Source organism: Gigantopelta aegis, chromosome 6 (genome assembly GCF_016097555.1).
Source record: "Gigantopelta aegis isolate Gae_Host chromosome 6, Gae_host_genome, whole genome shotgun sequence".
NCBI classification, from domain to species: Eukaryota; Metazoa; Mollusca; class Gastropoda; order Neomphalida; family Peltospiridae; genus Gigantopelta; species Gigantopelta aegis.
In genome coordinates this window covers 1,009,174-1,025,759 of record NC_054704.1, presented here as the reverse complement: position 1 = coordinate 1,025,759, position 16,586 = coordinate 1,009,174, and the positions used below count along the sequence as shown (strand labels likewise).

The window sequence follows — 16,586 nt, the reverse complement described above, 5'->3', positions numbered from 1 at the left end:
TATCAAAAGAAAAATAAATCTGTAAAAAAAAACCCAACATTTTACCAAAATATATGATGTACTCAATTATATTACTTAGTATAACGGTGTACTTATTGTTTATTACAGTAATATTTGGACAGTTATGTCATTATGTAAGTCTTGGTATCAAGACTTTAGATCTGATATGTTCTTATTTAATGCAAATCGCTTAAATCTAAAACAATATCAACAACAACAACCAGTTAACTGACCTTTGGAATAAGCCCTGGGCTGTAGTAATGGAAAAGGTCATTGTTATTTGTATATATGTGCATGCGCTCACCTTAGTTTGAGTTAAAACTACAAGGTAGATTTTGATTTTGTCCCAGAATAATGTAAGCTAATTAAATATGATTCCTTTTTGCCATACCATTGAATAACAATTGTCAAATAGGAATCCATGACGTTTCGCTCCCCCAGCCAGTTCGCCCCCAGTTTGACCTGTTCGCCCCATGTACCAGTTCGCCCCAAAGACGATTCGCACCCAACCATTTGCCTGTTCGACCCCAAATATTTGTCAGTTCGCCCCCAACTTTTAGTCAGTTCGCCCCCAATTATTTGTTACTTTTAAACAATTATTGTACTGGGTTTTTTAGAGGATGTTAAAGTGTGTTTGTCATTGTGTGTGTTTCTTTTCTTAGAAGGGAGGGGTTGTTGTCCTTCCACAATTTGGACTGATCATGAATCATGAGAATTGTAATACAGGGTTATATTTTTTCAGATGTAATTAAACGTAGGGTGCTGAATAAGCGTAGACACCGACATTTTTTCACAAATTCACAAACCACATCATCAACATTTATGAAAACATCCATTCCTGCCAGATATGATCTGTTTTAAGAAGAAATAAAACAATGGTTAATCAGCTACATAACCTTGATGATGATTATGCATCTTCGGCTAACACCTAAGAGGGCTTTGAACAGCAATTCGATATGGCCTCTTCTGGTGAGCATTATTCTAATTGAGGGATTATTGCGGGGGTTCTTTTGGCCACTAATTAGTAACCATGAACATCAAAAAAGATGATCATCTTCTAAAAACACTATGACTGATTACAGTTAACAGGTTATCACGTGATAATGGCCATAAAAGCGCGTACGACCAGCCTAGCTTGTTCTGAATGTGCACATAAAACCCTATGACCTGACCTGACTTGCCTAGCCTGGCATTCGTATTCAACACAGAACAAACACTCATGGATATATCAGAACAGAACTTTATTACACTCAGGCCGTTCCATGACCAATATAAAAATTTCATGACTTTCCAGGCCAGGAACATGACCCGAACTGACTGGGGGCAAACTGGTACCTTTTATGCACGTGGGGGCAAACTGACATCCTATTTGGGGGCGAACAGACATCCTATTTGGGGGCGAACTGACTGGGGGGCGAACAGACCTGGGGGCGAATTGACTGGGGGCGAATTGGCTGGAGGGCGAAATGTCTGGTACCCGTCAAATAGTAGCTCTACTAGATAATTATTGTGTATCCAGTCCATTCTAATAAGCCGACGACTTCTATATTTAAAAATACATACAATGTCTTCAATATGTTTTGAGCTCTATTTTAGAAGACCCGGCCCAAAGCCATAGAAGCTGAATCTGGCAGTGTTAAAATATACAGCATGTTCTATGTCTTCTGCTGCTGTAGTTCGCGCCAATACAGACACGATGTGTTTTGTCACATTCGATTCACTTTCAGTGTCTTTGTTTTTTAACTGGTACCATACTCACCAGACCCTAATATCGATGGTCACCTAACGGACTACATTTGTAAAATTCTTAGTCGCCTATAGCCAATAACGGTCTGTGGGTGCTGCCGGGTTTCTTTCTGTAGTGTATATATTAGTGAAATCTTTGACTACTTTTTGATGGTCGACGATTGCCAAAAAATTACATAGCTTGGTCTCTGACTGTAATGACAGCGTATTTATGTCCAAATGTCCGTCTAGCTCTCTCACAGTCAGAGTACACGTAACTCGGGCTAGGGTTAGCGATAGCTGACGGGGAGGGTTAGGTTAGGCTTAGCTTTAGTGTTAGTGTTAGCGACAGCTAACAGGGAGGGTTAGGTTAGGGTTAGCGATAGCTAACGGGGAGTGTGCGGGGGGGGGGGGGGGCGGTCAGAACTCTTTCCGCAGTAATTTCATAACCAAACAAAAACAAAATAAACCCAACCTACTCGCTACTCGTTTGTACTGGCAGTGTTGGTCAAATCTCAACGTCTGGTTCGAACAAATTGCATTGCAATAATCGAAAAGTCTGATAGAATAAATGCTAAACAAATATAACGCCAGTGTAATGTATTTAGTGACCCAAGTCAATCAATTTTAGATTTCACACCACAAACACCAAACTTGTGTCGCCATTAAGGTTTTCTTTTTTAACCTCCGTTCTTACAAGATTTAAAAGGGAGGTAACTATTAAGCTTGTCCGCGTCCAACTGGCCTCGGTGGCGTCGTGGTTTAGCCATCTGACATAAGGCTGGTAGGTACAGGGTTCGCAGCCCGGTACCAGTCTCCAACCCAGACACATCACACACGCACATATATAAGTCATACACACACACACATACACACACACACACACACACACACACAGACGTCATACAATGGGTGTAATACAATTTTAACGTACTTGGCCTCATAGGCGGTTGTAGCTCTCCTTAATACAGGTTTTAAGGGTCATTATCAGATAAAGTCCAAATTCAGGTTTTTTATTTCAAAAATAAAAGTCACGATTTTTGTTTCAATTATTGGGTGACTTGACAGAATAAACATCAGGGGATCATATTATATCAATACAATACAATAACTTTATTTCCATGTTCATATATGTATAATAAAAACATAGTCTGGTTGACCAGCAAAAATAAAGTACATAAAATATTAAACGCTAACATAAAAAACACAAAATTAAACTACAACTCTTGTTTAATAAAGTACATGTAGTGTAACAGGTTCTATTGTCTTTTGTCTGTTCTTCGATATTTGGTTAATTAAAATAAATAAATATTATTAAGTGGCAGGGGGTCTAGTTAGAAGGCTAGTTCGTGCTGTGTCCAAATCTGAGCAGAGTTGTGCGACTGTAATGAGTTGTGTTTTAGGGCAGTTGATGATGTAATAACATTTTTCGTATTTATTTAGTGTTTGGAATATTGGGAATTCTTGTGCGAGTGTTTAGAGAATAACTAACGAGCTACGAGGAATTACGGATTATCTGTCCCGAGTGAATTAATGTTGTAAACCCGAGCCTCGGGGTAATATTTTTTCAATCTCTGCACAGTGTGCAGATTGCTTCTACAGTCACTGATTGGCTAGCTTTAAAAAGACAAGATTTGATTGGCAATTACATACTGCCGGGACTACTTTTTATTCATTCATGATTCCATTTATCGGTCAAACTATTACTACGAACTTCAAATATTTTTATACGATACGAAAATTTACGGAATTAAAAATCAAATTATATGTACAAATGTTTAAAAATATTTTTATTTTATTATTTTGACTGGGGTTTTTTTGGGAACTATTCTTTGGTGGATACTGTTGGGTGTGCACCGGTAACGGCGCGTATGAATATATTGTTATGGCTGGTAGAGTTTGTTAGTTGTTACAGCAGCGAGAACGTAAATATACTTTTAAAATCGTTAAAGATTGATAATGGGTAATAAAGAGAATAACCAACTCACTACGAGGAATTACGGATTATCTGTCCCTCGTGAATTAATGCTGTAAAACATTAATTCACTCGGGACAGATAATCCGTAATTCCTCGTAGCTCGTTAGTTATTCTCTAAATATATCTGGGGAGGCGGAGGTGATCCAGAAAAGGATTTTTGGAGTCTGAATAGGGTTTTAAGTCCTTTAGTTGCAAGATCTGTTTTGGTTGTACTTAAGTTTCCATTGGTGTTAATGGTACAGCCCAAATAGATATATGTGTGTGTCTGTTCGATTTGCTCCATGCCGTACTGAAATGCTACATGTTTTGGTTTTCCTTTCTGTATAACCATGGAGTTTGTCTTTTTTAAGTTGACTGATAAGTGCCATTGTTGGCTATATGTGTGGAGTTCGTCTAACGCTTTTTGTAGACCTTGTTGAGTTTCTGATAAAAGTACTAGGTCATCTGCCCATAATAAATGCGACACACTTTCATTTAGTAGGTGGGGCGAGTGGCAGTCGCTGGAGAATGTCATATCGGCTAAATATATATTAAACATAGTGGGACTTAAATTATCTCCCTGTTTCACTTCTACTGTAGATGGGAACATGTCAGTTATTTGATTGTTAATTTTGACGGCTAGTTTGGTTTTGCTGTACATAGCTTTTAAGATCTGAAAGAATTCTCCGCCAATACCCAGTCTAAGTAATTTTAGGAGTAAGCCGGTTCTCCAAACAGTGTCGAATGCTTTGTGGAAATCAATGAAACAGAGATAAAGCTTGCTTTTTTTGTGTTCAATGTATTTGTTAATCAGCGTTTTTATGATAAAAATGTTATCTGTAGTTCTTCTATTCTCTCTAAAGCCAGTTTGGTTGTCTGCTATTAGGTTTTCTGATTCAATGTGACGTGTTAATCGTTTATTTAATATGGAGGAGAATATTTTCCCTAGACAGCTTGTAATGGTAATTCCCCTATAGTTGTTTAGATCCCTTTTTGTGTATTGGTGTGATATAACCAACTGTCCAAGAGGACGGTAGTGTCCCATACTGGAATACTGTGTTGAATAATTTTGCTATGGGTTGTATGATGATTTCATTTCCATATTTTAACATTTCGTTTGTAACTTGGTCTAAGCCACATGCCTTGTTGTTTTTCAGTGATTGTAGGGCTGTTTTAATCTCTTTGATCGTGATACTTTGGTCTAGGTCATTGTTATTAGTTTGGGTGGATTCCGTTATCAAAAGTTCATCGAGCAATCTAGCATCAGATTCTATATTCACGGTTGTGTGTTGGGTAGGTTCAGCATTTATATCTCTAAAATGTTCGTGTATTTTCTTTGCCATATTTTCTGGCAGGTTGATACTTTTGCTGGTTCTTTCTGTTAGGTTATTTATTATTTTCCAATAGGCCTGTGGGTTACTGTTGTGTAGGTTTTGGAGTTTGTCATACAACATGTTTTTTTCCGATTGTTTGTGTGCTTTCTTTGCTTTCTTTAGTTGTTTTTTATATTGGATGTATTTTCCCCTAATTCTAGTGTTATTAGGTTCCTTAGATAGTGATTTAACAATTTCGATAAATTTACTCTTGAGGTTTTGGATGTCTATTGGCATTTTTTTTAATTTTTAGCTTTTTTGTTTTGTTATTGCAGATGCGAGTTTTGGGACATGATCTAGATGCTGCTCCAATGAGTATGTTGTTGAACTTGTTTACTGCTGTTTCTATATTTGTGTAGGAGTTATTGATAGGGTCATTCATAAAAGTTTGTATTTTGTATTGTGCTTCATCACCTAGGAGACTGTTTATATATGCCATCTTGTTTTTTTCAGACAGTTGATATTTTGTATGTATTGGATGAAGTGGAATAGTATCACTACTGGTATGGGTTATGTTACTGTGTCGGAAAAAGCTCTTAAATTTGTTTCGCCTGTGGCGATTTTAATTGTGTTAGAGGACCGTGTGCAGTTCATTGCACGTAGCCCAGGTGGGCAACTTGTTACGTAATACTTCGCGCGATCGGGCATTCCAATATGCACTTAGTCCAGCTGTGGAGGCCATGTGGCGAGTAGTTACGTAATACCTCTGCGAGTGCGGTTTTTACAACCGTGATTTGGCGACGATGGCGTCAGTAAGTCTGACGATCAGAGAGAATAATACCGCTTGGTCGCGGTGGAAATATCAGATGATAGGGGGAGGTACCGCCTTGTACCCCCAGGCGAATTCTGATTTTATAATAAATAGCTAGTTTTTAGAGATATCGAGAACGAACTAGGAAGGCTCCAGGGGATCACGGACGTCGTCCACTGAACGACCTATATTAGTTCAGACGGGACTTTGGTAATTATATATTTTCTGCTCTGTGTATAACCTTGATGTGATTGATGTGACTTTTAATATTTTAATACTGTATTATACCAATATTCTTTAGACAGTGTCTTCGGTCATCTGACGAAGTAAATCGTAGACTTTTTGTTCTAACATTAGACGAGTATTTGGTAATATAAAGCTTAGCCAGTCATCCTAGAAGACCTAGGTAAACTGTAGGTTATTTTCTTTATTGTGATAGGTACCAGTATTAATTCTGTGTTACAAGGTTACTGAATGAGTAGTTAGGGTTAATTAAAAATTAACCCGTTAGGAATAGAGCTGTAATTCCTTTATTAATTAAGTTCCCCTGGAAGCGTTTCTAAATTATCACACGTTATTGAACGAGTAGTAAGGGTTAATTAAAAATTAACCAGTTAGGAATAGTGTTGTATTTCCCTTATTAATTAACTTCTCCTAGAAGCGTTGCTCAATTATCACACGTGTGGGTGTTGTGTCACGCTGAAGTGATTCGCATATTGTGTAACTAGACACCTAGAGATTAACTAATTAAGTGATCAGTTCTGGGTTGTTATTATTGTTGTTATTAATTAACTACTACGGCTGTACATTTGTCAGCGTAGATTAATACAGATTCCAAAGTGTATTGTGTTTTTGTTGTGTTTTCTAGAGAACTAACGTGCTATAATAATATATACTTTATATAAGATCGTATCTCTGATCATACCTAGAGACGAGCCAAAGCGGGTAAATACCGCCTGTTACAGAGAGATCTAATAGATATACAGTTAGGAGAGATATTTTGATAATCGTGTTTTATTCAGTTACGGGAATTAAAGAAAGTGATAGGACACACCACCAAGGTCAAGGTCATCTGGAGTCAATACCGGGTGTGGCCTCCGCGTGTGTTGACAACTGCCTGGCACCGCCTGCCCATTGAAGCAACCAGAGTACGGATGACGTCCCGGGGGATGGTGGCCCACTCGGCCTGCAAGGCTGCTGCCAGCTCGGGCAGGGTCTGGGGCTGTGGTTGTCGCTGTCGGAGGCGTCGGTCCAACTCGTCCCATAGATGCTCAATTGGGTTCAAATCCGGTGATATCGATGGCCAAGGAAGGACATTAATGTTGTTGTTCTGTAGGAAAGCCGTTGTGAGACGTGCTGTGTGAGGCCTGGCGTTGTCATGTTGGAACACTGCGTTGGCGTTGGCCATAACTGGAACGATGTGTGGCCGGAGGATCTGGTCAATGTAGCCCTGTGCATTCAGGTTGCCCTGCACGTGGACCAGGTCAGTTCTGCCAGTGTGTGAGATGGCTGCCCACACCATGACACTACCCCCGCCGAATCTGTCCACTTCCTGCACGCAGTTTGCCGCATAACGTTCACCACGACGCCTATACACGCGACATCTTCCATCATGACGTCGGAGCAGAAATTGGGACTCGTCACTGAACCACACCTGTCTCCATCGCAGTTGAGGCCATTGTCGATGAATCTGGCACCACTGCAGTCGGAGTCGACGGTGTTGTGGTGTTAAGATGACACCTCGAACTGGACGTCTGGCACGAATTCCTACCTCACGTAGGCGGTTCCGTACGGTCTGGTCGGATATCCTGCGCAAACCTGGTATTGCTGCGGCTGTGGAGGTGGCAGTAGTCAATCGTTCCCGAAGGTGGCGTACTCGGATGTAGCGGTCCTGCCCGGGGGTAGTGACCCGTGGTCGACCGGATCTAGGGAGGTCACGTGTTGATCCATGTTGCTGGTAACGGTCCCACAGTCTGGAGATGGTGCTTGGGGACACATGGAATGCCCTGGCAACGGCCGTTCTGGATTCGCCTGCGTCTAGTCGGCCGATGGCATTGTTTCTCTGCGGTTCACTGAGACGTGGCATGTCCTGGATTGTCAACTGTCGGCCAGATACAGAGGCCAGGCAAGCGAACACCCTGCACTTTTATACTGTCGGTGTTCATGTTGCACGTGCAGACAACGCACGTGCAGTGGTGACATGGTTTGCACGTGTCTGCGTTTTTGCGAATATTCACATTTTGGAACTTTATTGTACAGTAGCTGCGTTTTATCGAATGTAACCGTGGGAATGTGTTTGGGACATGCAATGACCTTATATTCACAAAGCATGAACCGGTAGGAAACATAAAATCGGAGTTATAACCCATTTGTACCCTTTTGCGTTTCTTTTTTTGAAGAGTATATATATATATATATATATATATTTTTTTTTTTAAAGATAATTGTTCATTTAGATGTGTTAAGTTGAGTTTGGTTTATAGAAGACTACGGTTTTGTTCTATTTTGTTCCTCCATGATGTAGATGTCTGTTAATACATAGTAATGGAACTATGAAATATAGGTTATACATTGTTAAGTAACTATACTATGCTAGTATTCGCTAGTATACTAAGAGAAAATGTACTCCAATAAATATTTCCATAAACATGTCTATTACTAGTGTTAGCTAGTCCATAAATGTGTACAGGGCCAGCTCTGGGTTAACACAAGGTTTCGCCAAACTATCGATTAAACTTCAGTGTTAGCAGCGCACTTTTCTTCAAAAAAATTAATAAATGACCGTGAATGAATGAATTAATGTTTAACGATACCCCAGCACGAAAAATATATCGGCTATTGGGTGAAAATGACCGAGTCGAAACTAGGTTCCCCGCTCATTTTGTCAGTTCCGTAGCATGACTGTAAATCAATCACAAATTAATAACAAAATATGTAGCCTATACATCATCAACACTTTTTATCCTAACTTTGAAAGGTTTTCTAGAAGGTGAGCTTCTTGCTTGTTTTTCTAATGGCTTTAAATAATAAATAATGAATTTTGAATTTAAAAAGAAGAAGAAAATATGTTATCACTGATTTCAAGCATGCCACTAACTAGAATTGACTCCTCATTAGCAGACAAAATCTGCTTGGATGTATTATAATGTGCTCCCACTAAAACGACATCTAAAACGTCTCAAACTGTTTCATGAAAAATGTTTTAATAAATATCGACTAGCTGTTCCCCCTAGCCTTTTTATATCGTTTTGAAAGCGTTTTAACGTTAAAGGGACATTCCTGACTTTGCTGCATTGTAAGATGGTTCCGACTAATAACATATTTCTACGAGTAAACTTATATATTAAATATATTTTCTTGTTTAGAATATCAGTGTCTGTATATTCAATGTGTTTCTGGTCGTCTTAATATTTGTGCCCCTGCGTGTGCTGTAACCTCACCGTGGTGCAGGGGTGTAACATTCTCTTTGAGAATGGCCAATACAGCACAAAATTGAAGTTTTGAGTAAAATTCAGTATCCGTAAAATTCTGTGATATTTGTGTTTTTGCACAGTTCTTTACACTGTTTTTGTTTGTCTTGAATTTTTATATTGATGTTGATCATCACTTTATTTATTTGCATTACCATAGTTTGACACCCAATAGCCGATGTATTTTTCGTGCTGGGGTGTCGTTAAACATTCATTCATTCATTCATTCATTCATTCATTAATATTTGTGAGAAGCCCAAACTAGATTTTGTCTTCAAATAATTTCGTACGTACGAAAAAAAATGATATTTTAGGAAATAAAAGTAAATTTAACCTAGTACAAATATTAGAACGACCAAAAACACGTTTAATATTCAGACACTAATTTTTTACGCAGAAAAATATATTTGATATGTAATTTCATTCGTTAAAAAGTCTCCGTTAGTCGATAACATCTTAAAAACTGCAGCAAACTCAGGAATGTCCCTTTAACGCTCAATACGTTTTTAGTATTAGGTCACATTTGATTCCAAGATGCAAACCCATGGTTATACACCATAAGGCTTTCACATGCAATACCTAAACTGTTCCAGCTTATTCGTTTTAGCTTTAACGGTGTGAAACATTTCAGACGCTTTGGGCCGATTTCACACCAGGTTATATGAAAACCTAGGTCTAACACTGGTTTACATAATACACTGAAAACCATGACCAAGACCTACACCCGTGGTGCATTTCACATGTGTGTGTTTTACCCGTGTTTACAAAACCACGCTTTTTACATGGGTTACCCGCAGATCTAGAAAGGGACATAATATAAGCGAGGCTGCGAGGTATAGCTTACACTTGATTACTTTGTAGTTCAAACTCGTTGCTAGTATATTATTAGCATTCGCGTACAAGATGGGGGGGGGGGGGGGGGGGCAGCTATCTCCTCCTCCCCCCCCCCCCCCCCAGTCTGGGGCAAACCTTATTCGGGCAAAAATTATGGAGATGTTTGGCTTGAAAACGTTTCACTGTGTATTTCCATCATTCTACTCACAATATTAGTTATAATCCACGTAAAATGCGTACAGAACCCTACATAGCTGTTGGTAATCATGCACAGATTAATAAATGTTGTTACCCCGAATTGGGCATTTCTCTTTAATTGGGTCAAAAACCAGCCTCACCAACCCCCACTCCAAAACAAGAAAGGGACCCGTACGCCTGAGGGTAACGAGACGTTTTGCTAAAATTTCAAACCCGCCTTTTTCCCCCCCTTTATTGAGATGAGACAAACACGAAAGCATGTCATTATAAGATTGCAGTCTGTGATAGACGTTTAAAGAATTTGCGTTCATGACTGTTTTTAAGTGTCAAAATTATAACAAAATGTCATTTTAATGCAATTCATTATATATATTTTTAGCAGAATAAAGATAACTTTTGTTTTTGAAAATTATCTGTGAGTGTGATTAAAATACAAAGCAATAGCAATACTTAGAACAGTGTGTAAAGTGTTTTATATCGTTTTTATACATGTACGTGCATGTGCGTCTAAAATAAAGGCGTTTAAAGAAAAAATTGCTGGGGTAATAAATACAATAATAAATGAGATACCAGCTATTATCAAATTTATGTCCCTCGCTAAAGTTCATGACAACTAAAAATTATTTCACTCATGAATTTTTTAATAACTAGTTTCTTGTTTATTATCATCTATATATCTCAGGCGCTTTGTTATTCGTTCGCCACGAACATGGTGAATAATTGTTGTGTGAAGGGGTGGATCTAATTTTCTTACACACCCATTGGTGAGAACATGATTTGTTATTTTTTATAACACATACTTGTTAACATGTACGTATGTTAACAATTTCAAGACATATGATTGGCTGCTCCTAATAGGTGATGTCCAGGTCACCAATGCCATTCATCCAATGGAAAAACATCACAGTCGAAATCAATTACACTGTGATGTATAGTTAACTCATTTGTCTGTGACGCGCAACTTAGCTACAGGCGGAAGGGTTGTAAATAACTTTTAGTCCAAAAAGATGTTAAAATTTGCTTAAAACCTGATTTTTGTGGATATGTAAGAAATAAAATAATGCATTCGTGTCCGTTAGATACCATTAACTTACAACTTGCTGATTAAAAACGTATCCAACTCGCTTTCGCTCGTAAGATACATTTTAAAACAACTTGTTGTAAGATAAATGGTATCTAACGGCCACTCATGTATTATTCTCTATATATAGTCGTGCTAAAAGAAAATTAAAAAAAGACAAAAGGGCACCTTGTGTAAAAGAGGGGGGGGGGGGGGGGGTCGGACCCTTTATCTGCTACTGTAGTGGGTTAAAATGGTCTCTAAAAATACGTTCACATTTCATGGCTCTGCGATACTGATGTAAAACACCCTTTTGCTGGCGAAATTATCTATGAAGAAAAGTTATTTTGAGCAAACCCAGCGAAACACCACCTCAAGGGCAGGTTTAAACAAGCAATACAATTGCAACCCAGTGTTAAACTAGGGTTATTGAAAACCAGACATGTGAAATGCACAGTAAACATGACCCAGGGTTTAACCTAGGTTTAACCCATATGTTTCCAAAACCCACCGATAACCCAGACATATGAAATCGGCCCTTTTTGTTTGAAACATTTTCACAATGCTGTAAGGTTAACAGCACTGTAACAAGAACGACCTAACATTGTAACTCGTTAATAATCCACAAGACGAGTTAGGCAAGGAGTAGATATTAGACAGACGGAGGATAAAATAGTTTGGTACAGTGGAGAGCTTGACGGTGTAAATAAAGTTATGAAGGTTTGCGAACGTACTTTGTGTGGTGCCTTATGCCATTAGTTACCATTGATTTTATTGGCCCTCTCAGTCAATTTAATTTGAAAAGCCAAAACTTTGTAATCACATAAGCGATTTTGCCCGCGGTGCTCCTAAAATAGTGGTAAGAACAACTTTCAACTTATCAAATAGTGACCGTATAATCTAGTACATTATGTTCAAAATGTGAAAAATGTGAAAAAAGCGTGAAATGTTGAATACTGGTACAATTTATAATACTCTTTCATATTAAAGCAGGACACACGCGATCCAACCATAATTGCGGCCGCCATTTTGATTTTTAAAATGGTCGCCATTGAAAAACAAATTTGCTTCCAAGGCAAATACATACTTGATTTAAGTTGCTATTCCCATATTTTCACACCCAAGGAATTCAACAAAACTAACTAAAATACCCTACTATCACTTCTTGTATGTCAAAATTAACAATGATTAGCTTTTTGGCCGTTCAAAAAGATCTGAGTGAGGATTGAGAACCATATATATATTTATTGCTAATTTGTTCTGGCAGCAACCCCCCCCCCCCCCCAAAAAAAAAAAACCCCACAAAACAATAACAAAAACCCCCAAAAAGAAACAAAAAAACAACAAACGTGAGTGGGTTGTTAAGTATTCTTTATGTTGATTCGTCTATTCAGTCATAAGTCTGTCAGTCTTTAGAAAAGCCACCAAGTGGCACATAAATAGCAATCGTGGAACATTGTTTTTTTTAAAGAAAAAAAAAAAAGACAGAGAGATCCATAAGCATTTTCAGTGATCATCAGCCGGTTTTTTGGGGGTTTTTTTTAAAGTAATTTTTGGTATAGTCTGGTAATCACTTTGTTTATATCTGCGGATGTTTTTCTGAGAGAGAGAGAGAGAGAGACAGAGAGAGAGACAGAGAGAGAGACAGAGATATATATATATATATATATATATATATATGGGTGCCAGGATATGAGCTATTATATATAATACTAGTATATTAGGTCAGACAATATTAGACAGGCGTCTTGTAAAACTTGATTTGAACTCAGTTACAAAACACGACTTCTAATTGTTGTTTTTAGAAAAGGAGGTAAATTACGAGATAATGAGAAGTGGTACTTTAATGGATGTTAACTAGAGGTTGTAAATGAATTTATTTATCTTGGCGTTTTATTTTTCTATAATGGTAAATTGGCACGTACACAGAAACGATTTGCAGAACAAGGACGCAAGGCATTATTCTCAATATTGAATGTATGTAGGAACAATTTCTTCAATATGGAAACAATGCTTGCTGTGTTTGATACATATATTAACTCTATCCTTAGTTATGGTGCTGAAGTTTGGGGCTTTCACTCGGGTCATGATGTTGAAAAAGTACATATACAATTTTGTAAAATATTATTGGGTGTAAGAAAAGGAATTTGTAACGAATTTATTTATAGCGAACTGGGACGGTTTCCACTTCAAATAACAAAAAAACTGAGAATTTTTAAATATTGGATACAATTACGTAACACTACAAATTGTATTCTAAGGGGTATATATGAAGAAATGGCACACTATAACGATAATTGTTTAATTAACATTAGGCACGAATTGTATTCACTTGGATTAAACTATATTTGGAATTTATCGTATGTTGACGACAGTATCTACATTATAATCAAAGAAAGGATATTAGATACTTTTAAGCAATTATGTTACTGCAAAACAATGACAACGTCTAGAGGACTTTTATATCAACATTTATTAAATGAATTTAGATTACAAACATATTTAAGATTGCCAATGGAAACGCGTTATATAAAAGAAATATGCAAGATTAGAATATGCGCTTATAGATTAAATGTAGAATATGGCAGGTATCGAAACATTGAAAGATCAGAAAAAATATGTACTCTGTGTAACGCTAATGCCATAGAAGATGAATATCACTTTATAATTGAGTGTCCATAATACAAAGATTTGCGTTGTAAATATATAAAAATGTATTATTATAAGCGGCAAGTGTGTATCGTTTTATAGTTATTAACCACCGGTAACAATAAGGAATTGAATAACCGTGGCAAATATTTAGTGCAAGCGAATATAATTAGAGATCGGTTAATGCAGGATAATAGTTAATGTAATAAATGTAACTTATATCACTTCATTTGTCCATGATTATATACTCTTCAAAAAAAGAAACGCAAAAGGGTACAAATGGGTTATAACTTCGATTTTATGTTTCCTACCGGTTCATGCTTTGTGAATATAAGGTCATTGCATGTCCCAAACACATTCCCACGGTTACATTCGATAAAACGCAGCTACTGTACAATAAAGTTCCAAAATGTGAATATTCGCAAAAACGCAGCCACGTGCAAACCATGTCACCACTGCACGTGCGTTGTCTGCACGTGCAACATGAACACCGACAGTATAAAAGTGCAGGGTGTTCGCTTGCCTGGCCTCTGTATCTGGCCGACAGTTGACAATCCAGGACATGCCACGTCTCAGTGAACCGCAGAGAAACAATGCCATCGGCCGACTAGACGCAGGCGAATCCAGAACGGCAGTTGCCAGGGCATTCCATGTGTTCCCAAGCACCATCTCCAGACTGTGGGATCGTTACCAGCAAAATGGATCAACACGTGACCTCCCTAGATCCGGTCGACCACGGGTCACTACCCCCGGGCAGGACTGCTACATCCGGGTACGCCACCTTCGGGAACGATTGACTACTGCCACCTCCACAGCCGCAGCAATACCAGGTTTGCGCAAGATATCCGACCAGACCGTACGGAACCGCCTACGTGAGGTAGGAATTCGTGCCAGACGTCCAGTTCGAGGTGTCATCTTAACACCACAACACCGTCGACTCCGACTGCAGTGGTGCCAGATTCATCGACAATGGCCTCAACTGCGATGGAGACAGGTGTGGTTCAGTGACGAGTCCCGATTTCTGCTCCGACGTCATGATGGAAGATGTCGCGTGTATAGGCGTCGTGGTGAACGTTATGCGGCAAACGTGCAGGGCAACCTGAATGCACAGGGCTACATTGACCAGATCCTCCGGCCACACATCGTTCCAGTTATGGCCAACGCCAACGCAGTGTTCCAACATGACAACGCCAGGCCTCACACAGCACGTCTCACAACGGCTTTCCTACAGAACAACAACATTAATGTCCTTCCTTGGCCATCGATATCACCGGATTTGAACCCAATTGAGCATCTATGGGACGAGTTGGACCGACGCCTCCGACAGCGACAACCACAGCCCCAGACCCTGTCCGAGCTGGCAGCAGCCTTGCAGGCCGAGTGGGCCACCATCCCCCGGGACGTCATCCGTACTCTGGTTGCTTCAATGGGCAGGCGGTGCCAGGCAGTTGTCAACACACGCGGAGGCCACACCCGGTATTGACTCCAGATGACCTTGACCTTGGTGGTGTGTCCTATCACTTACTCACAATGGACTAGAGTGAATTGTGAACAATCCTGCAACATTTGGTAATTATCAGACTCACCATTCAATAATTAAATCAATTCTCCAAATGTTACGACAATGTGGTTTTGTGTTTCTTCTTTTGAAGAGTATATATAAACCACACCCACCATTGTTTTGCACGTGTCTATTTTTATAACTATGTTGTATTATTTATGTTATGTATCCAGCTGATGAGTTGTAAAACTCAAAGCAAATAAAGAACTTGAACTTGTAAAAAGAAAACCCCAAAATATTGGCATATTGTTTTTTCGATGATAGCCATTTTGAAAGTCACTTTTCGGCTTTGGGCAAGGATGTTTAGCTTAGTTTGCAGCAGTTTGGTGATATGGTCTGTGTGTTCTGATGAAAGTGACTGGAATGCAGACAGGGAGTCAGTGAGAAGCACTATGTTATGTTGTCCTTCCTCGGTTAGATGTTCTGTTAGATGCTGAGGGCTGGCACTTCTGCTCTGTTGTTTTGAGCTTAGCTCTCCAACTGGGGTAGAAAAGGAGACCGAGGATCCATCTGGATAACTGATATATGCTCCACATCCACCATTTCGTATAGCATTCTCTGCTGAACCATCTGTGAAGGCATGGATCCATGCATCTTCATAAATCAAGGCTAATATTCGTTCCTCGTATTCAGCCTTGATACATGTCGTCAAGAAATCGTGCCACAAAATGCTTAAATTTCATTGGATGCAATGAGATCCGATTGCAACGAATCGCAACGCTCCTTATAGATTCCCTTGTTATTGTAAACAAAGATGGCAGCGTCAGCGTCCGTGGAAACGTGTCGTGTTTCGGCGGTTAATTTTTGATATTGCTTTCAAGATTGTCACATGTTACCGATGCTGTGATTGGTCAGCGATGTTATCGTGTAAGGGACATAATCGGTGTTACACATTTTCTTCCAACAGAGGGCGCTAGTAGTGGATATAAGTAATCTTGACTACATGTATCAAGGCTGAATACGAGGAACGAATATTAGCCTTGATTTATGAAGATGGGATCCATGTTG

The 16,586-nt window shown here is 39.0% G+C and overlaps 1 protein-coding gene across 3 annotated transcripts in view; it reads right to left on the bottom strand.

Annotated features, from left to right (window-relative positions):
- Positions 1 to 2,423, bottom strand: part of LOC121374880 (TATA box-binding protein-like 1) — a 33,659-nt gene extending 31,236 nt beyond the window's left edge. For 2 of the 3 annotated variants that reach the window (XM_041501998.1, XM_041502000.1), the window contains exon 1: positions 2,205 to 2,423. The gene's annotated coding sequence lies outside the window, so the exon portion shown is untranslated. Of the gene's footprint in view, positions 1 to 2,200 lie in introns of all 3 variants that reach the window. The other variant, XM_041501999.1, reaches the window with a different exon arrangement.
- Between the last annotated feature and the right edge of the window lie 14,163 nt (positions 2,424 to 16,586).